This window comes from Sorex araneus, chromosome X (genome assembly GCF_027595985.1).
Source record: "Sorex araneus isolate mSorAra2 chromosome X, mSorAra2.pri, whole genome shotgun sequence".
Classification (NCBI taxonomy): Eukaryota; Metazoa; Chordata; class Mammalia; order Eulipotyphla; family Soricidae; genus Sorex; species Sorex araneus.
In genome coordinates this window covers 47,959,684-47,983,457 of record NC_073313.1, presented here as the reverse complement: position 1 = coordinate 47,983,457, position 23,774 = coordinate 47,959,684, and positions in this window count along the sequence as shown.

Here is a 23,774-nt window from a genome sequence, read left to right as displayed (position 1 = left end):
TGAAAATAGCCAGTAATAGCTATGATAATAGCTAGTAGTAGTTCCTGAGAGAGAAGCCAGGAGTAACTCCCTGCATCCCTAGGTGTGGCCCAAAATTCAAAACAAGAGAGAAAAATGATTTTTAAAAAGCCATAGACTGGGAAGACAGTATTTGTAAAAGACACAGTAAAATCATCGAGCCACCAAGCTTCCAAATCATCCCAGGTAGATTGATCTCTGGACTGAGAACTCCTGGGCTTTCTTGTCAAGGAAGTGGGCAAATTCGCCTCCCAGTCAAATACAGCCAGTAGTTGCACCCACATCCAACATCCTCCAACATATAAAAGGGCCAGTTCCACAGTTTCTGGGCTGTATGGCTATGGAATATCCAAATTTCTCAGGACATACAGTCTAATTGGAGCACAGCAAAATTGATGGGAATGTTATATAGAAGCCTACCAAGTTCATGAGTGAGAACAATAATATGGTAGGATCAACTGCACCTACCAATATAGTACATCCTCATACCATGACTTTAGTAACACCATTGTGAGATATAACAATTATCACAAATTTACTTCTTTTTAGAAAAGTTTTATTAGTGAATCACCGTGAGGTACAGACTTACAAACTTTCGTGCTTCTGTTTCAGTCATACAATGGTTAAGTGCCTATTCCTCCACCAGTGCCCATTTTCCACCACCAATGTTCCCAGCATTCCTCCCACCCCACCCCGCCTCTGTGGCAGGGTATTCCCTTTTGCTCTCTCTCTTTCTCTCTCTTTCTCCTTTTGGGTGCTGTTTGCATTAGAGGTATTAAATGGCCATCATGTTCGGTCTATAGTCTACTTTCAGCCCGCATCTCCCATCCCGAATAGGCCCTCCTAGCACCCTTTACTTGGTGGCCCCTTCTCTATCTCAGCTGCCTTTTACCCCAATATATGAGGCCGGCTTGTAGGCTGTGGAGTTATACTCCAGATGCTTACCTCTACTGTTCTTTGATGTTAGTCTCCCATTCTGTTACTTTATATTGCACAAATGAGTGCAATTTTTCTATGTCCACCCCTCATTTTCACATAACATAATACTTTTCATGTTGATCCATTTATTTGTAAATGTCATGACTTCATCTTTTCTAACAGATGCATAGTATTCCATTGTGTAGAGATACCAAAGTTTCTTTAACCAGTTATCTGTTCTCGGGCACTCGGGTTTTTTTTTCCAGATTTTGGCTAGTGTACAGTGCTGCATAAGTGCAGATGTCATTTCTACTATACTTTTTTGCACCTCCGGGATATATTCCCAGAAGTGGTATTGCTGAGTCAAACAGGAGCTCAATTTCTAATTTTTTGAGAAGCATCCATAATGTTTTCCAAAGGGCTGTACCAGTCAGCATTCTCACCAGCAGTGAAGGACAGTCACTTTCTCCCCACATCCGTGCCAATACCGGTTGCTTTTGTTCTTTTGGATGTAGCCAGTCTCTGTGGTTTGAGATATCTCATTGTTGTTTTGATCTGCATCTCCCTGATGATTAGTGATGAAGAGCATTTTTTCACGTGTCTTTTGGACATATAGATTTCTTCTTTGAGAACGTTTCTGTTCATTTCATCGCCCCATTTTCTGATGGGGTTGGATGTTTTCTTCTTCAACCTGTGCCTTGTAAATTCTTGATATCAACCCCTTATCAGATGGATATTGGTTGAATATCCTTTCCAATTCTGTACACTGTCCTTGTATTCTGATCACTGTACATTTTGAGGTGCAGAAGCTTCCCAGTTTAGGGTAGTCCTATTTGTTTATCTCTGTTTCTACTTGCTTGGCCAATGGTATGTCACCTTTAAAGATACCTTTAGTGTCAATGTCGTGGAGGGTTTTGCCAACCTTGTCTTCAATGTACCTGATGGATTCTGGTCTGATGTTGAGGTCTTTAATCCATTTTGATTTTACTTTTATGCATGGTGTTAGGTAGAGGTCTGGGCCCATTTTTTTCTCTAGTAGCTGTCCAGTTTTGCCAGCACCATTTGTTACAGAGGCTTTCCTTGCTCCACTTCACCTTTCTTGATCCCTTATCAAAAACTAGATGATCATATATTTGAGGGTGTGTGTAAGGATATTCCACCCTGTTCCATTGGTTTGCGGTTCTGGCTTTGTTCCAGTACCATGCTGTTTTAATTATTACCGCTGTGTAGTAGAGTTTGAGGTTGGGGAATGTGATGCCTCCCATATTCTTTTTCCCAAGAATTGTGTTAGCTATTTGTGGGGGCTTATTGTTCCATATGAATTTCAGGAGTGTTTGCTCCATTTCCTGGAAGGATCTCATGGGTATTCTTATAGGGATCGCATTGAATTTGTACAATGCTTTGTGGAGTATTGCCATTTTAATGATGTTAATTATCCCAATCCATGAGCAGGGGATATATTTCCATTTCCTTGTGTCTTCTTTTATATCTTGAAGTAGCGGTTTGTAGTTTTCTTTGTACAGGTCCTTTTCCTCCTTAGCTAAACTGACTTGGACGTACTTGATTTTCTGAAGCATAATTGTGAAGGGGATTGCTTTATTCATGTCACTTTCTTCTCTCTTATTAATTGCATAAAGGAAAGCCATGGACTTTGGGTATTGATTTTATAGCCTGCAACTTTACTATACAAGTCTGTGATTTCTAGGAGTTTCTTGATAGAGGTTTTAGGGTTCTCTAAATATAGTATCATATCATCTGCGAATAGTGAGAGCTTTATTTCTTCCTTTCCTACCTGAATGCCCATAATATCTTTTACTTGCCTAACTGCTATTGCAAGTACTTCCAGTACTATATTGAACAGAAGTGGTGAGAGTGGGCATCCTTGTCTCATCCCTGATCTTAGAGGGAAGGCTCTTAGTTTTTCCCCATTGAGGATGATACTTGCCATAGGCTTGTGGTAGATGGTTTTGACTCTATTGAGGAAAGTCCCTTCTATACCCATTTTTTTAAAAAAAATATTAGTGAATCACTGTGAGGCAGAGTTACAAACTTACGAACTTTCGTGTTTGCATTTCAGTCACACAGTGATCATTGATCATTTACCCATCCCTCCACCAGTGCCCATTTTCCTCCACCAATGACCCCAGTATCCCTCTGACAACCCCCACCTGATCCCCCACTACCCCACCCTGCCTCTGCGGCAGGGCATTCCCATTTGTTCTCTCTCCTTCTCCTTCATTGCTGGTGAGAATGCCGACTGGTTCAGCCCTTTTGGAAAACAATATGGACGACTCTCAAATTATTAGAAATTTGAGCTCCCATTTGACCCATCAATACCACTCCTGGGAATATATCTCAGAGAGGCAAAAATGTATAGTAGAATGACATCTACATTTGAATGTTTATTGCAGTACTGTTTACAATAGCCCAAATCTGGGGAAAAACCAGAGTGCCCCAAAACAGATGACCGGTTAAAGAAACTTTGGTACAGCTACACAATGGAATACTATGCAGCTGTTAGGAAAGAAAAAATCATGAAATTTGCATATAAGTGGATCAACATAGAAAGTATCATGTTAAGTGAAATGAGTCAGAAAGATAGACATAGAAATATTGCACTCATCTGTGAAATATAAAGTAACAATGGGAGACTAATACTCAAGGGTAGTAGTCATAAGGATCAGAAGATCTGCCCCACAGCTTGGAATCAGGCCTCACAGGCTGGAGGAAAAGGCAGCTGAGATAAAGAAGGGAACATTAAGTAGAGGATGTTGGGAGGGCTCATTTGGGTTGAAAGATGCGAGCTAAAACACACATCCAAAAGAACAAAAGCAACCGCTGTTGGAGAGGATGTGGGGAGAAAGGGACCCTTCTTCACTGCTGGTGGGAATGCCGACTGGTTCAGCCCTTCTGGAAAACAATTTGGACGACTCTCAAAAAATTAGATATTGAATTCCCATTTGACCCAGCAATACCACTGCTGGGAATATATCCCAGAGAGGCAAAAAAGTACAATCGAAACAACATCTGCACATGTATGTTCATCGCAGCACTGTTTACAATAGCCAGAATCTGGAAAAAACCCGAATGCCCCAGAACGGATGACTGGTTGAGGAAACTTTGGTACATCTATACAATGGAATACTATGCAGCTGTTAGAAAAAAGGAGGTCAAGAATTTTGTAGTCAAGTGGATGGGCATGAAAAGTTTCATGCTGAGTGAAATGAGTCAGAAAGAGAGAGACAGACATAGAAAGATTGCACTCATCTATGGTATATAGAATAACAGAGTGGGAGACTAACACCCAAGAACTGTAGAAATAAGTACCAGGAGGTTGACTCCATGGCTTCGAGACTGGCCTCACGTTCCGGGGAAAGGTCAACTCAGAGAAGCGATCACCAACTACATTGTAGTCGAAGGCCATGTGGGGGAAGGGAGTTGCGGGCTGAATGAGGGCTAGAGACTGAGCACAGCGGCCACTCAACACCTTTATTGCAAACCACAACAGCTAATTAGAGAGAGAAAACAGAAGGGAATGCCTTGCCACAGTGGCAGGGTGGGGTGGGGGGGAGATGGGATTGGGGAGGGTGGGAGGGACACTGGGTTTACGGGTGGTGGAGAATGGGCACTGGTGAAGGGATGGGTTCCCAAACTTTGTATGAGGGAAGTATAAGCACAAAAGTGTATAAATCTGTAACTGTACCCTCACGGTGATTCTCTAATTAAAAATAAATAGAAAAAAAAAGTAGACTATACACCGAACATGAAGTCCACTCAATATCTCTATTGCAAACTACACCTCTACCCATTTTCGCGAGAGTTTTCATCATAAATGGGTGTTGGATCTTGTCAAATGCTTTCTCTGCATCTATTGATATGATTATTTGGTTTTTATCTTTTCTTTTGTTGATATGATGGATTATGTTGATTGATTTCCAAATGGTAAACCATCCTTGCATCCTCAGGATGAATCCCACTTAGTGGTGATGTATGATCTTTTTGATGAGTTGTTGGATTCTATTTGCTAATATTTTGTTGAGGACCTTTGCATCTGTGTGCATCAGGAATTTTGGGCTGTAGTTTTCTTTTCTTTTTGGTGGTGTCTTTGTTTTTGGTATTAGGGAGATATGTCCCTCATAGAAACTGTTTGGGAGAGTTCCTTTTTCACAATTTCCTGGAAAAGCTTGAGAATAACTGGCAATAGGTCTTCTTAAAATGTTTGGAAGAATTCGCTAGTGAATCCATCTGGACCTGGGCTTTTGTTTTTCAGAAGACGTTTGATTAAAGTTTCAATTTTGTTGATATTAATAGGTCTATTCTGGTATTTCAGATCTTCTTGGTTCAAGTTTGGGATATTACTGGAATCCAGCAATTTATCCATTTCTTCTAGATTCTCTTGTTTTGTGGCATAGACTTTCAAAGTAGTCTCTGATGATCCTTTTGAATTTCATTGGTTTCTGTTGTGATGACCCTCTTTTCATTTCTGATTCAGTGTATTTGGCTCCAACTACCTAGAAAAGGTCCTTCTGTAGCTTGGAGAGATAATACAGTGGGTAGGGAGTTTACCTTCCAGAGCATCAACAGGGATTCAATTCCCAGCAGGACACATGGTCCTTCAGGCCATGCCACGAGTGATCCTTTAGCTCAGGAGTAAGCCCACAGTACCCTCAGGTGTGACCCCTACCAATGAAAATGTAAAGATGTCCACATACTATGTCATCAGAGAAATGTAAATTAAAACAGCAATAAGATTACTGTCACTATCACTGCCACTGTCATCCTATTGCTCATCGATTTGCTTGAGCGGGCACCAGTAACATCTCCATTGTGAGACTTGTTGTTACTGTTTTTGGCATATCGAATATGCCACGGGTAGCTGACCAGGCTCTGCCATGTGGGTGAGATACTCTCGGTAGCTTCCCGGGCTCTCTGAGAGGGACAGAGAAATCGAACTCGTGTCGGACGCATGCAAGGCAAACGCCCTACCGCTGTGCTGTTGCTCCAGCCCAATGAAATTACTAGATGCCATAATTTAGAACATTGATAACACCCAATGCTGTAACAATGTAGAACAGCAATCCTAATTCATTGTTTATGAGGATACAAAATGGCATAACCACTCTCAAAACAGTTTAGTGTTTCTCCCAAATTAAATATACACTTACCATATTATAAAACAATTATACTGTTTAAAATTCACCCCAAAAATGTGAAAACATAGCCACACAAAAATCTTCATATGTGCCTTTGTAGTTGGTTAACTCATAATTGCCAAAATTTGATACAAATAAGATACCCTTTAATAAGTGAGTTCATATAGGGGTCCATAGTGATAGTCCACTGGGTAGGGTACTTCTCTTGCATATAACCTACCTTTGTTTAATCCCTGGCATCCTGTATGGTACCCAGTGCATCTCGAAGAGTAATTTCTGAGTGCAGAGCCAGAAGTTACCCCTGAGCACCACTAGGTGTGGCAAAAACAAACAAAATAAAAGTGAGTTCATGTGTAATCTACACTATATCCAGACAACAAAATCTTACTCACTTGTGAAAAATGAGTTGTCATGCCATGAAAAACATAGAGAAACATAAATTAATTAACTAAAGAAACCAATCTGAAATAGCTATCTCAAAGTGTTCTTAGAACACTAACTCGATGATGCTCTAGAAAATGATAATAGATTAATTTGCTGAATTTTTAAAGAACTTAGTCCATTATCATTTTTTGTCATCTGAAATTACAATTGAGTACCTGACTCATGTTATGAAGTAGAAAAAGCAATTTGTATATAGTAAGACTCTTCTTGACAATCACCTATGAATAAACTGTTACTATACCTAGATCATAAATATGAAGAAAGTGGAACTTAGAAATATTCATTTGAATTTAGAAGGTGCTAGTTAGTTTACTTGTTGATTTATATTTAGATAGACATAGATAATTTTTGAATAATGTTTACCTAGTTTTTTTTTAATTTATTACTTTTTTATTAATGAATCACCGTGAGGGTACAGTTACAGATTCACCTATTTTCATGCTTGTATTTCAGTCATACATTGCTCAAGTACCCACCCCTCACCAGTGCTCACTCTCCTCCACCTATGACCCCAGTATCCCTCCCACCACCCCATACCATCTCTCCCCCACCCCAACATGCCTCTGTGGCAGGGCATTCCCTTTTGTTCTCTCTCTCCTTTTGGGTGTAGTGGTTTGCAATAGAGGTATTGGGTGGTCATCGTGTTCAATCTATAGTCTATTTTCAGCACGCCTCTCCCATCCTGAGCGGTCCTCCAACCACACTTTAGTTGGTGTTCCCTTCTCTATATGAGCTGCCTTTTCCCCCAGCATGTGAGGCCAGCTTCTAAGCCATGGAGCCAACCTGCTGGTACTTATTTCTACTATTCTTGGGTGTTAGTATCCCATTTCTTTTTCTTTTTTGGTCACACCCGGCAAAGCTCAGGGCTGACTCCTGGCTCTGCACTCAGGAATCACTACTGGCAGTGCTCGGGGAACCATATGGGATGCTGGGACTCGAACCCGGGTCAGCCACGTGCAAGGCAAATGCCCTACCCACTGTACTATCGCTCCAGCCCCTCATTCTATGTTTTATATTCCTCAGGTGAGTGCAATCCTTCTATGTCTGTCTCTCTCTTTCTGACTCATTCACTTAGCATGATACTTTCCATGTTGATTCACTTATATGCAAAGTTTGTGACTTCATCTTTTCTAACAGCTGCATAGTATTCCATTGTGTAGATGTACCAAAGTTTCTTTAACCAGTCATCTGTTCTTGGGCACTCAGTTGTTTTTTTTTCTAATTCTGGCTATTGTAAACAGTGCTGTGATGAACATACAAGTGCAGATGTTATTTCGACTATACTTTTTTGCCTCAACATCATCCTGTTGATTGTCGAATTTCTCGAGTAGTCTCAGTAACTTCTTTGTTACTAGCCCTGAGATTTTAGAAGCCTCTCTTTACTCGTCCTTCCCAACGATGCTGCATTGGAGGCACTTTCAGGTTCAGGAGAATGAGACCCAGTTTGTTACTGATTTTGGCATATTAATACACCATGGGGACCTTGCGAGGCTCTCCCATGTGGGCAGGAAACTCCCGGTAGTTTGCCAGGTTCTCCCAGAGAAGTAGGCTCTTTGGCCACCGGGAGCTCTGCTCGGGGTGGGGAGGGAATCTGGAGTCCTCCCCTTCGAGGAGCCCCAGGGAAGACAGCCAGGCATGGAGGCAAGAGACTCTCTGCATCACTCTCTTCTGGGAGCTTGCTTTTAAGTCTCTGGATGCTGGCAATAGACGGGATTACACAGCACAGGTGGCAGTCCCTGGGTGTGACCGCCTAGCTACTGGGAAATGGGAAATCTGGGCGGAGCAGGCCCAGTCCCGATCCGAGCAGGCTTGGAGGTCTCAGCCCCAGGTCCCACACACCTGGGTTCCTCTGCTGGTGCCTTCATGAGTGAGGGTCATCCAAAGATGTGGAGAGGGGCCTTGAGCATGGCTATGGCTAAGTTTCGGAGGTATTCGGCTGCTGGGAGCTCTGCTCAGGATGCGGAGGGAAGCTGGAGCCCATCCCATCAGAGGGGCCCCAGGGAAGACAGCCAGGCGCACAGGCAAGAGACTCTCCGCCTTTTTTGACTCTCTGCGTTATATTCCCAGAAGTGGTATTGCTGGGTCAAATAGGAGCTCATTTTCTAATTTCTTGAGAAGTGACCATATTGTTTTTCAAAAGGGCTGAGTCAGTCGGCATTCCCACCAGCAGTGTAGGAGAGTCCCTTTCTCCCCACATCCACGCCAACACCGGTTGCTTTTGTTCTTTTGGATTTGTGAAAGTCTCTGTGGTTTGAGGTGATATGTCATTATTGTTTTGATATGCATCTCCCTGATGATTAGTGATGAAGAGCATTTTTATGTACCTTTTGATCATTCGTATTTCTTCCTTGATAAAGTTTCTTTTCATTTCTTTGCCCCATTTTCTGATGGGGTTGGATGTTTTCTTCTTGTAGAGTTCAACCAGTGCCTTATATACCCTCGGTAGCAACCCTTTATCAGATGGGTATTGGGCGACTATCCTTTCCCATTCTGTAGATTGTCTTAGTCCATTACCATTTTCTAAAGTATCCTTGAGTTAGTTCTCTAATAATTTTGAGATAACGATTTTCAAATCTTCATGTGTATTAAAATATACTTGGTCCATTCTTTAATGTAATGTAATTGAATCATATAGTATGCAGCTTTTCCAGACTAGAACGACAACTTAATTGTAAATGGATCTAACTTAAAAAATTTCAAACAGTACAAATGTGTTGCATTTTCTGTGTATTGAATAGTGTTCGCCCCAAATTCATATGTTGAAGCCGTTTCCCCTAATATGTTGGTATTTGGAACTTCTTCAAGCCTAGACCTCTGAGAACTTGTGTAGAATAATTACCAATTCCCAAGAAATCTCTCAGAGGTCTAGCATTTAGTGTTAAATATTTATTGTTGTTTACTTATGGAAGCAAGGAGGATAGGAAGTAGATTGCTGGTCTGAGGTTTTTCTACAAATTAGCTTTGTCAGGTGGGTTTACACTCCACACATTACAAAGGCCAAAGAAATGGAAGCTGTGTGCAAATAGAGTATTCAGAAAGATCAGGGAAGATGAATATTCATGGAAGTTTGTATTAAATCCTCCAGTTATGTTTCTGATCTCACTCCCATTAATCATCTGTCCTGAAAAGGAGTCAGCTTTGGAGTCCCACATCATTTTTCCCACACAAAGACTTTGGTAGGTAGTTAATTTCATGAAGGTAGAGACCTCAAAATGGGATTAGTGCCTTTATATGAAATTTTCAGTTCCCCCATACTACCATGTGATTTTATAAACTGAAATAATTACCAAAGTATTAATTTTTCTCCACCACATTTTAATTAAGTCTTTATAAATTTGTATGTAATAGTATTTTTTTAAGTAAAACAGATTTTATTTGGAAGTTTTTGCAGGTGTGGAGGGGAAGAGAGTGTGTGTGTTGGAGGGAGAGAGAGAGACAGTAACTTGTTCAAGAGAGTATATTGGACTTATCCAAGGGCGGAGAGAGCCCCTACACATACCCTGGCATGAGACATGAACGTACAAAAGTACACATCTCAAGAGGAGAGATGCGAGTGACACATGTGCTTGGGCACCTCATGAGTTCAGTCACGTGGGCACAAGCAGCACATGGGCTCAGACAGCAAATGCACCTATAATAGTATTCTTAAACTCAGTGGTATATAATAAAACATTCATCAAAGAAAACGCAACCAACATTTTTAGTCTAATTTTCAAAATAACTTAGCAAGACCCAATATCTAATGCTGGGAAAAAGTATGGCAATGTTTTGTTCCCACCTTATCCTTGAAATCAAGGAATTTATTTAGCCATAAGACAATTATCCCTTTGCCATTACTCTCCCCTTAAAGGAATTTTTATTTTTTTATTTTTTTTGAGATGCCATAGGATATTTTATTTATTTGTTTGTTTTATTAGTTTATTTTTAATTAGAGAGTCATCGTGAGGGTACAGTTACAGATCCATACATCTTTGTGCTCATGTTTCCCCCATACAAAGTTCGATAACCCATCCCTTCACCAGTGCCCATTCTCCACCACCAGTAAACCCAACATCCCTCCCCCCCTCCCCAGTCCCGTCTCCCCCCACCCCACCCTGCCACTATGGCAGGGAATTCCCTTTTGTTCTCTCTCTCTGATTAGGTGTTGTGGTTTGCAATAAAGGTGTTGAGTGGCCATTGTGTTCAGTCTCTAGTCTGTATTCGGGCCGCATCACCCTTCCCCCAACATGACCTCCAACCACATTTTACTTGGTGGTCCCTTCCCTGAGTTACCCAGAATGAGAGACCAGCCTCCAAGCCATGGAAACAATCTCCTGGTACTTATTTCTACTATTCTTGGGCGTTAGTCTTATAGTCTATTATTCTATATTCCACAGATGAGTGCAATCTTTCTATGTCTGTCTGTCTCTTTCTGACTCATTTCACTTAGCATGATACTTTCCATGTTGATCCACTTATATGCAAACGTCATGACCTCATTTTTTCTAACAGCTGCATAGTATTCCATTGTATAGATGTACCAGAGTTTCTTCAACCAGTCATCTGTTCTAGGGCACTCGGGTTTTTTCCAGATTCTGGCTATTGTAAACAGTGCTGCGGTGAACATATAAGTGCATATGTCACTTCGACTATACTTTTTGGCTTTTCTGGGTTATATTCCCAGCAGTGGTATTGCTGGGTCAAATGGGAGCTCAACCTCTAGTTTTTTGAGAATCGTACATACTGTTTTCCAAAAGGGCTGAACTAGCCGGCATTCCCACCAGCAGTGTAGAAGGGTCCCTTTCTCCCCACATCCTCTCCAACAGCGGTTGCTTTTGTTCTTTTGGATGTGTGCTAGTCTCTGTGGTGTGAGGTGGTATTTCATGGTTGTTTTGATCTGCATCTCTCTGATGATTAGTGATGTAGAGCACTTTTTCATGTGCCTTTTGGCCATTCATTTCTCTTCCTTGGTAAAGTTTCTGTTCATTTCTTCGCCCCATTTTTTGATGGGGTTGGATGTTTTCTTCTTGTAGAGTTCAACCAGTGCTTTATATACCCTTGATATCAACCCCTTATCTGATGGGTATTGTGTAAATATCCTTTCCCATTTTGTAGATAGTCTTTGTATTCTGGTCACTGTATCTTTTGCGGTGCAGAAGCTTTTCAGTTTAATGTAGTCCCATTTGTTGATTTCTATTTTTACTAGATTGTTTAGTTCCGTGTCATCCCTTAAAAGAATTTTTAGAGTCTTCTCTGTTTCTTTACTCTTCAGACTGTTGATCAAGGGATTTTGCATGGGGGTGACTACTGTGTACAATGTGTAGGCTATTGCAATAGAGTCTGAACTGGGGAAAGGATCAGAGCTCAAAAATTATTATAACTTAATAAGTCAGCTCTTATTGCTGAACAGTAAATAAGGAGACAACTGAGAGGTGAGATGTACATGTAGAAAATGCTTTATACTTGCCCTGAGTTGATAATATTCTTTTATAGAACATTTAATTTTTTGTTTACAATACTATTAATAATGCTTTGTCATGGACATAGTTACAGCATATACCTACCACCAGTGTACTGATCTCACTCCCAGGGAAATCAGCCCAGCTTACTCTCACCCACCCCACAACTCAATTGTGTGGGTGGGTCACCCCTTCCCTTTTGTTGCCTTTGGATCTTTGATACTACTTCAATGTGTATCTTTAAGTCCCATATGGAGAGAGCATTCTGTAAGATCACCGTTTCACTCTGACTGACTTCACTTAGCATATCTTCTAGTTCCATGTATATTGCTGAAATTGCATGACTATTCTTTCTGTAAGCTGCATAGTATTCCATTGTGTATTACAACTTTGTGAGTTATTCATTTGTAGTCAGACATTTGGTATTTTTCCATATCTTGGCTATTTTAAGTGCAGCAATGAACATAGTTGTGCACATATTTCAAATTAATGTGTTTCAGTTTGGGAAATAGATGTCAAGAAGTGGTATTTCTGGATCATATGAGAGTTTATTCCTACTTTGGGGGAAATATCCTTAGTTGCTTTCCATAGAGACTGAACCAGACAACACATTTCCAATAGCAGTGAATGAAGATAACTTTCTAATCACACTGGCTATTCCAGCTTTTTTGATACATTCATTTCTCAAATGTGAGATAGTATCTCCTTGTTGTTTTGATTTGCATTACTCTATGATTGATTATGAGCACTTTTCATGTGCCTGTTGGCCATGCATATGTCTTCTTGGGGAAATATCTCTTCATCTCCTCACTTCATTTATGGATGGGGTTATTGGAATTTTTGTTTTGCTTTGTCTTGTTTGGGGGTCATACCTGAGAATTCTCAGCAGTTACTCCTGGCTTTTCAGTCAGGAACTGCTTCTGGAGATGCTGGGGATGGGGGGGTGGCATATGCAATGCTGGAGATTGAATCTAGGGTAGACACATGCAAAGCAAGTGCCCTAACTGATGTTCTATCTCTCTGGTTCCTACGACACTGGAGATTTTAAGAGTTAATAAGATTCTACATATGGAGAAAATTATCAGAGAATAAAAATTACCATCTGGGAGACAACCACCCAAAACAACAACTACCACATACATCACCAAGTTATTAAGAAAATGTTGTAGCAGGAAAGTTAACTATCAGAGTTCACAGAAAAAAAAGAAACAAAAAAACTGTGGGATTTCTAAGTTTTCCCTAAAGGACAACGATAATACCATGAAAATTTCTAACAAAGAATGCAAGGCACTTATAATTCAGCAAACTATCATAAGTCGTTCACACAATTCATGACTGCATCATGCAGGTGATAGCAGATCACCACAAAACAGTTGTAGGCTATTACTGTAAAGAGAAAATTGTCCAGTCCTGCAAAGCACTGCACTGCACTGCCATCCTGTTGTTCATTGATTTGATCGAGCGGGCACCAGTAGCGTCTCCATTGTAAGACTTGTTGTTACTGTATTTTTGGCATATCGAATACGCCACGGGTAGCTTGCCAGGCTTTGCCGTGCAGGTGAGATACTCTCGGTAGCTTGCTGGGCTCTCTGAGAGGAACGGAGGACCAGTCCTGCAAAATATGTGAGAACATAAATCTGGATAGTACATCTCTCATTTAAAAATGGATTGAGATTGTAAGGGTGTAGATCTCATGATTATACTAATGTCTTTATAGGAAGGCAGTCACTTGCCCACTCACCCTGCTAGCCTTTTGAGCCCTCCCACCCTCCCATATGAAAGCACAGAAAGATAGTGAAGCCAAGTGAAAGGCTCTCATCAGGATCTAACTTTTCTCACACCTTGATTTTGAGATTATAACCTCCAGAAATGAGAAGGAAAATATTTAGAAAATTTAAAAGTCACACAATAGGGCTTGAGAAATGGCTCAAAGCGCTAGCGTACCTGCTTTATACACAGGAGCCTGGGTTCAGTTTTCAGTTCCACCACACTGTCTCCTGAGCATAGTCAGGAATGAGTAACCCCCAACCTGGGAGTATCCTTCAGCAACACCAGATGTTGCCCTAAAATAAAAGATAAAAAGAAAATGAACAAGGAACCTTAGTAGGGTCAGAGAGAGAGAGAACTCATTAGGCTGCTTTGCATACTGGAGGACTAGGTTCAACACAAAGCACTGCATGATTTCCCAAAGCACTGCCTGCCTGGAGCACAGTCAGGAGAAGCCTTTGAGCACTATCAAATATAATCCTAAAACTCCAAATACCCAAAACATGAAAGTCATCCAATCGCCAGTGTTTGATTGTGATAAATCACATCTTCAATAACAGGTTTGACTTTCCTTGATGCCTGAATGTCTTACCACATTTTCTACTCTCTAGACCTGTCATATAAAGATGTAGGTTTAGTCTCTTCTACTGTTAGATCATTTCCTGATTGTTTGTGACTATTTACTGTACTCTGAAGTTCTTTAAAGCAAATGAGGATTTATTATGTTTTGTCTCATATATTATTCAATGATATTTAGGCAATTTGTTGAGGTCTTGTTATAGTCTGGACCTTATACTAGTGTTGGCAGATATAAATGAAATTTATGTGCTTCCAATCTTTATGTAGCTCTCAGACTCATTGGGAGATATTAATTAATAAAGAGATAGATAGTCATTAATCATGAAAGCAAGAAAAAACAAGGAAGCCCTAATTGTTGCAGCAATTATTTTATCTGATTTCCGGAGGATAAGAGTGAAGCATCTGTACATTTGTACATCTGTACATTTACCAGAGGCAAACATAGCAAAAAGTAAGATAAGTATATAAAAATTTTTAAAAGGAAAAGACCTTGATATACAGTGTGATTGGATGTTATCAAATGGCACCAAGATCCTACCTCATTGAAAGATTTATTGTCTCAGTTGTTGTGAATGCAGACAATTTTCAGTGTCCGGGTCGGTACCATACTGCCCAAGTCACATCTTTCCTAAGGTTGGCTGAGTGCAGTGATCAATTCTTGTAGGGGTGAAAAAGGCTTCGTCCTCTTGTTTCACATTTCAACAATCCTGAGGGTGTTTCTCACCCTAGGACCCCATGTAGGATTATTCTCTTCTATAACAGTGCCAGCACTGAAGCTCAATTTCTCCATATTTCCAAATCTCCTTTCCTCATCCCCTTTATAAAAGTTGTGCAAGGGTATACCCCTGTAAACAAACATCTTGAACTTTAAACTCCATCGCAGAGCCTACTGCTTGGGGAACTCAAACTATAAATCTACTGTGGTTAGACTATAGTGACTCAGTGAATCAAGAGCGATAGTTAAAGGCCAGATGATGGTACATTGAATTTATTCTGCAGAAAACTGAAGATCTTAGACAGTTTTTAAATAAAGGCTTAAATTTTATTTATTTATTTTTAAATTTTATTTGTGTAGAGTTGTTCACAATACTTGATTACATTCAATATTCCAACACCAATCCCACCACCATTGCACCTTCCCTCCATCATATTTTGAATTATTCCACCCTGATCCCCAAGCCCTGTCCCCAAAGCAGAACATAATAATTTCCTTTGTATTATCTGATATAAATAATCTACTAAAGGTAATTAAAAATTTCCTTAGAGGAAAGTGGTATGAATGTTGTTTTATCACCCTGGAGCCATTGACTCCTTGATAGATTATGAAATGTCACTCCAGGAATTCTAAGATTTTAAACAGGGTGATACAGCAAGAATTAAATTTTTAACTGAATGGTGGCTTTGGCATCCAGGTGCATCTCTGCATGTGTTTCTCTCTTCCTCTTCCAAGGTTTATTTGTGAGTCTCTGGGTCATGGCCATTAATGAGCTTAAATGGCACCAGAGGCAGTTCATGGTTGTGACTGCCAGCTACAGAAAGCGCAGGGAGATCGAGGGAGGTCACCCACTTCCACTCCTGGAGAGCCTGGAGTTTTAAGTCACAAGTTTTTCAGCAGATTTACTCATAGATGAGGCTCGTCAGAGCCTGTGGAGATCAGTGGTGAGCCTGGTGGTTATTGAGTGGAGGATTTTAGCAGCCAGCGGGTTTTTTTTTTCAGGGGGAGGGGCAGATAGTGGTATCGCCTGCTCCCTTCTGATATCCCCAGATGAGACAGCCTGGCTTGGGGCCCAGTGGCATCTCTGTGGCATGCTAAGATTTACTGCAATCATTAGAATGCATCAGAAAAACCTAAATTGAATAACATTAATTACTCTTCAAACACTCTTTTCAAAAGTATAGGATCAAAAAGATAAGGAAAGAATGTATGACTTTTACAGATTAGAGGAAACTAAGAAGAAAGGGCTGTTAAAAAAATTCCGAAGAGAAAAAATATAAGTGAAATTAGAGTAAATAATATAGTTTAATTAATAAAACGTTACCAATATGGACTGAAGCGATAGCACAGCGGTAGGGCGTTTGCCTTGTATGCAGCTGACCCCAGTTCGATTCCTCCATCCCTTTCGGAGAGCCCGGCAAGCTACCGAGAGTATCCTGCCCGCACGGCAGAGCCTGGGAAGCTCCCCGTGGCCTATTTGATATGCCAAAAAGAGTAACAATAAGTCTCACAATAGAGACGTTGCTAGTGCCTGCTCGAGCAAATGGATGAACAATGGAACGACAGTGCAATGCAGTGCAGTTACCAATATGATATTTTTAGCTTTGATAAGCATACTATGGTTATTATAATGCTAATATTAAGGAAATGTGAATAAGGGGTTATACAATTGTGAGTTATTATATGTGATCACTTAGACAACCAAACTATCTTTCTCTTATGAATTTGACTTTTATTACAGTGCCCATATCACAGTTCCCCAAACTCTTCAAGCTTCCCAAGTTGTGACAATGATGAAGGTGTCTCTTGTTATGGTATTGGGGATGACTTTTAAAATTTTTTAATTAATTAATTAATTAATTAATTAATTAATTTTATTGAATCACCATGTGAAAAGTTACAAAGCTTTCAGGCTTAAGATTCAGTTAGATAATGCTCAAACACCCATCCCTTCACCAGTGCATATATTCCACCACCAAGAACAACGGTAAACGTCTACCCCCGCCCCCCCCGCCCACCAGGCCCCCACCCCGCCTGTGTAGCTGATAAATTTCACTTTACTTTCTCTTTACTTTGATTACATACAAACGAAAAAACTCACTATTATTGTTTGGAGTCCCCCCCCCCCGCCCAGAGTCGGACCTGCTGGAAAGGAAGCATTTGATAATTTGTTTTCCATTGCTGAGAATAAAAGAGATTTGAGGTCATGTGGCCATAGTACTGGCCTCGAGGTTCTAGATTTCTGTATTTTAGTGACTAAGTCCAGAGGGCTTACTGCTAGAGGTTGCATCAGTATAAGCTCGTACCTCTCTGCTACTTTATATTCCACATATGAGTGCAATCTTTTGTGTCTGTCTCTTTCTTTCTGACTCATTTTACTCAACATGATACTTTCCATGTTGATCCACTTATATGCAAATTTCATGACTTCATGCTTTCTAACAGCTGCATAGTATTCCATTGTGTAGAAGTACCAAAGTTTTTTTAGCCAGTCATCTGTTCTCGGGCATTCGGGTTTTTTCCAGATTTTGGCTATTGTAAACTGTGCTGCTATAAACATACAGGTGCAGATGTCATTTTGACTATAATTTTTTGCATGTCCGGGGTATATTCCCAGCAGTGGTATTGCTGGGTCAAATGGGAGCTAAATGTCTAATTTTCAGAGAAGCGACCATATTGTTTTCCAAAAGGGCTGATCCAGTCGGCATTCCCACCAGCAGTGAAGGAGGGTTCCTTTCTCCCCACAACCATGCCAAAAGCAGTTGTTTTTGTTCTTTTGGATATGAGCCATTCCCTGTGGTGTGAGGTGTTATCTCATAGTTGTTTTGATCTGCATCTCCCTGATGATCAGTGATGAAGAGCATTTTTTTCATGTGCCTTTTAGCCATTCTATTTCCTCCCTGAGAAAGTTTCTGTTCTTCGCCCCATTTTTTGATGGGGTTGGATGTTTTCTTTTTGTAGAGGTCAACCAGTGCCTTATATACCCTTGATATCAACCCCTTATCAGATGCGTATTGGGTGAATATCCTTTCCCATTCTGTAGATTGCCTTTGTATTCGGGTCACTGTGTCTTCTGCGGTGCAGAAGCTTCTTAGTTTAATATAGTCCCATTTGTTTATTTCTGTTTCTACTTGATTGCTCAGATTTGTGTCATCTTTGAAGATACCTTTGGCTTCAATATCGTGGAGGGTTTTGCCGACCTTGTCTTCAATGTACCTTATGGTTTGTGGTCTGATGTTGAGGTCTTTAATCCATTTTGATCTGACTTTTGTGCATGGTGTCAGGTCGAGGTCTAACCCCATTTTTTTGCATGTGGCTGTCAAATTATGCCAGCTCCATTAGGTTCTGGTAGCTTGTGTCTTCATTCTCATTTATTTCGATGTATCTTTTGATCTCTTCCCTGATTTCCTTTTTGATCCACTCGTTCACAGGGAGTTGTTCAATTTCCAGGTGTTTGATTTGGTGCTCCGTGTATGTGTGTGCTTAACTTCTATTTTCCGTGCATCATGGTTTGAGAAGACGGTTGATACAATTTCTATCTTGCTGATTCTATTGAGGTATGTTTTATGACCCAGCACATGGTCTATTTTGGAGAATATTCCGTGTGCACTGGTGAAGAATGTATATCCTTTGTTTGGGGGGTGTAAAGCCCTGTATGGATCTATAAGCCCCTCTCTTCTATTTCTTCCTTCAGGGCCATTGTTTTTTTGCTTAGTTTTGTTTTTGTCGATTTATCCAGAGGTGGTAAGGCGGTGTTCAAATCTCCGACTACTATTGTTGTGCTAGTGATGTCCTCCTTAAAGTTTGTTAGGAGCTGTTTTAAATATTTAGCTGGTCTCTCATTAGGTGCCTATACATTTAAGAGTGTGATTTCTTCCTGTTGTACATATCCCTTGATGAATTAGAAAATGACCGTCACCATCCCTTCCAATCTTTTTCAGCCTGAAATCTATGTTGTTAGATACTAGTATGGCCACCCCATCTTTTTTGAGGGAGTTGTTTGCTTGTAGGATTGTTTTCCATCCTTTGACTTTGAGCCTGTGTATGCTCTGACTGTTCAGGTGTGTTTCTTGTAGGCAGCAGAAAGTTTGGTTTAGTTTCTGAATCCATTTTTCTACTCTGTGTTTCTTCATTGCTGCATTTCGCCCAGTGACATTGAGAGAGATTATTGTCATGGGATTATGTGCCATCTTTCTGTAGGGTTTGTTTTTCTTTTTAGGGTTTTTGTTTGTCTTATAGCAGCCCCTTAAGACCTTCTTTTAGGTTTGGTTTTGAGTCTATGAAGTTCTTGAGTTGTTGTTTATCTGAGAAATAGTGTATGGTTCCTTCGAGTTTAAGTGAGAGTTTAGCCAGATAGAGTAATCCTTGGTGAGACACTTATTTCTTTGAGCTTTTTCACTATATCCCACCATTGTCTTTGGGCTTGGAGGGTTTTTTCTGATAGGTCTGCTGTAAAACTAAGGACTGACCCTTTGTATGTGATTTCCTTCTTTGACCTTCCTGCTTGCAGTTTTGTGTCTCTTTCCGCGGCATCCATCATTATGACTATGATATGCCTTGGAGTTTTTTTTTTATTGGGATCCCTTTTAGTTGGCACCCCTAGGGCTCCTTGGATCTGGATGCCCTCATTATCCAGATCTGGGAATTTCTTAGCAATGATGTCTTTAACTGTGTATTTTTCATTAGGATTAGTTCCCTGTTCTTCTGGTACTCCCATGATTCTTTTTTTTTAATAATTTATTTATTTTTAATTAGAGAATCACCGTGAGGGTACAGTTACAGATTTATACACTTTTGTGCTTATACTTCCCTCATACAAAGTTCGGGAACCCATTCCTTCACCAGTGCCCATTCTCCACCACCCGTAAACCCAGCGTCCCTCCCACCCTCCCCAATCCCATCTCCCCCCCAACCCACCCTGCCACTGTGGCAGGGCATTCCCTTCTGTTCTCTCTCTCTAATTAGCTGTTGTGGTTTGCAATAAAGGTGTTGAGTGGCCGCTGTGCTCAGTCTCTAGCCCTCATTCAGCCCGCAACTCCCTTCCCCCACATGGCCTTCGACTACAATGTAGTTGGTGATCGCTTCTCTGAGATGCCCTTTCCCCGGAACGTGAGGCCAGCCTCGAAGCCATGGGGTCAACCTCCTGGTACTTATTTCTACAGTTCTTGGGTATTAGTCTCCCACTCTGATATTCTATATACCATAGATGAGTGCAGTCTTTCTATGTCTGTCTCTCTCTTTCTGACTCATTTCACTCAGCATGAAACTTTTCATGCCCATCCACTTAACTACAAAATTCTTGACTTTTTTCTAACAGCTGCATAGTATTCCATTGTATAGATGTACCAAAGTTTCCTCAACCAGTCATCCGTTTTGGGGCATTCGGGTTTTTTCCAGATTCTGGCTATTGTAAACAGTGCTGCAATGAACATACATGTGCAGATGTTGTTTCGATTGTACTTTTTTGCCTCTCTGGGATATATTCCCAGCAGTGGTATTGCTGGGTCAAATGGGAATTCAATATCTAATTTTTTGAGAATCGTCCAAATTGTTTTCCAGAAGGGCTGAACCAGTCGGCATTCCCACCAGCAGTGAAGAAGGGTCCCTTTCTCCCCACATCCTCTCCAACAGCGGTTGCTTTTGTTCTTTTGGATGTGTGCTAATCTCTGTGGTGTGAGGTGGTATCTCATGGTTGTTTTGATCTGCATCTCTCTGATGATTAGTGATGCAGAGCACTTTTTCATGTGCCTTTTGGCCATTCGTATTTCTTCCTTGGTAAAGTTTCTGTTCATTTCTTCGCCCCATTTTTTGATGGGGTTGGATGTTTTCTTCTTGTAGAGTTCAACCAGTGCTTTATATACCATTGATATCAACCCCTTATCTGATGGGTATTGTGTAAATATCCTTTCCCATTCTGTGGATAGTCTTTGTATTCTGGTCACTGTATCTCTTGCGGTGCAGGAGCTTTTTAGTTTAATGTAGTCCCATTTGTTGATCTCTGTTTTTACTAGATTGCTTAGTCCGTGTCACCTTTGAAGACACGTTTATCTTCAATATCGTGGAGGGTTTTGCCGACCTTGTCTTCAATGTACCTTATGGTTTGTGGTCTAATGTTGAGGTTTTTAATCCATTTTGATCTGACTTTTGTGCATGGTGTCAGGTCAAGGTCTAAACCCATTTTTTTGCATGTGGTTGTCCAGTTGTGTCAGCACCATTTGTTAAAGAGGCTTTCTTTGCTCCACTTCACATCTCTTGCTCCCTTATCAAAGATTAGATGATCATACCTTTGGGGTTGTGTGTAGGGATATTCCACCCTGTTCCATTGGTCTACGGCTCTGCCTTTGTTCCAGTACCATGCTGTTTTAATTGTTACTGCTTTGTAGTAAAGATTGAGGTTGGGGAGGGTGATGCCTCCCATCATCTTTTTCCCAAGAATTGTTTTAGCTATCCTTGGACGTTTGTTATTCCATATGAAATTTAGGATTGCTTGATCCATTTCTTTGAAGAATGTCATGGGTATACTTATAGGGATCGCATTGAATCTGTATAATGCTTTAGGGAGTATTGCCATTTTGACAACATTGATTCTCCCTATCACGAGCAGGGTATATGTTTCCATTTCCTCATGTCCTCTTTGATTTCATGGAGTAGCGTTTTGTAGTTTTCTTTGTAAAGGTCTTTTACTTCCTTGGTTAAGCTGATTCCGAGGTACTTGATTTTCTGGGGCACGATTGTGAATGGGATTGCTTTTTTCATGTCCCTTTCCTCTGCCTCATTGTTTGCATATATGAAGGCCATGGATTTTTGGGTATTGATTTTGTAGCCTGCAACTTTACTGTATAAGTCTATTGTTTCTAAGAGTTTCTTAGTAGAGGTTTTAGGCTTCTCTAGATATAGTATCATGTCGTCTGCAAATAGTGAGAGTTTGATTTCTTCCTTTCCTATCTGGATGCCCTTAATCTCTTTTTCTTGTCTAATAGCTTTCGCAAGTACTTCCAGTACCATATTGAAGAGGAGTGGTGAGAGTGGGCATCCTTGTCTTGTGCCCGATCTCAGAGGAAAGGCCCTTAGTTTTACCCGTTGAGGATAATGCTTGCCGTAGGCTTGTGATAGATGGCTTCGACTATCTTAAGGAAAGTTCCTCCAAACCCCATTTTGGCGAGGGTTTTCATCATGAAAGGATGTTGGATCTTGTCAAATGCTTTCTCTGCATCTATTGATATGATCATATGGTTTTTGTCTTTACTTTTGTTGATATGCTGGATTATGTTGATTGATTTCCGAATGTTAAACCATCCTTGCATCCCTGGGATGAATCCCACTTGGTTGTGATGTATGATCTTTTTGATGAGTTGTAGGATCCTATTTGCTAGTATTTTGTTGAGGATCTTCGCATCGGTGTTCATCAGGGAAATTGGTCTGTAATTTTCTTTCTTAGTGGTGTCTTTGTTTGCTTTTGGTATTAGGGAGATATGTGCTTCATAGAAACTGTTTGGGAGAGTTCCTGTCTTTTCAATTTCCTGGAAAAGTTTGAGGAAAACAGGCAATAGGTCTTCTTTAAATGTTTGGAAGAATTCGCCAGTGAAACCATCTGGGCCTGGGCTTTTGTTTTTGGGGAGGTTTTTGATTACCGTTTCAATTTCCTTAACATTGATGGGTCTATTCAGGTATTCCAGGTCTTCTTTCTTCAGTGTTGGGAGATTGTAGGAATCAAGGAATCCATCCATTTCTTTTAGGTTCTCCTTTTTTGTGGCGTAGAGGCCTTCAAAGTAGTCTCTAATGATCTTTTGAATCTCACTGGTTTCTGTTATGATGTCCCCCTTTTCATTTCTGATTCGATTTATTAGAGTTTTCTCTCTTTCTTTCTTTGTGAGTCTTGCTAGCGGTTTATCAATCTTATTTATTTTCTCAAAGAACCAACTCTTTGTTTCATTGATCTTTCGGATTGTTTTTTTGGTTTCGATGTCATTAATTTCTGCTCTAATTTTTATTATTTCTTTCCTTCGGTCTGGTTTGGGGTCCTTTTTCTGGTCCTTTTTCTAAGGTCTTGAGTCGTGAAATCAAGCTATCTATGTGGGTCCTTTCTTCCTTCCTGAGGAATGCTTGGAGAGCTATAAATTTTCCCCTTAACAGGGCTTTAGCTGCGTCCCATAGGTTTTGCTAGCTCGTGTCTTCATTCTCATTTGTTTCTAAGTATTTTTTGATTTCTTCCTTGATTTCCTTCCTGACCCACTCATTGTTCAACATTGAATTGTTTAATTTCCAGGTGTTTGATTTGATTTTCCGTGTTTGTGAGTGGTTAGCTTCTATCTTCAGCGCATCGTGGTCTGAAAAGATGGTTGATACAATTTCTATTTTTCCGATTCTATTGAGGTATGTTCTGGGGCCCAGTACATGGTCTATTTTAGAAAATGTTCCATGTGCACTGGAAAAGAATGTGTATTCTTTCTTTTTGGGGTGTAAGGCCCTGTATAGGTCTATTAGGCCTCTCTCTTCAATTTCTTCTTTCAGAGTCAGTGTTTCCTTGTTGAGTTTTGTTCTTGTGGATCTATCTAGAGGCGATAAGGCCGTATTGAAGTCTCCGACTACAATTGTGCTGTTAGTGATGTCCTCTTTGAAGTCTGTTAGGAGTCGTTTTAAATATTTAGCCGGTCGTTCGTTAGGAGCATATACGTTTAAGAGTGTGATTTCTTCCTGTTGTACATATCCCTTGATAAACAGAAAATGACCTTCGCTGTCCCT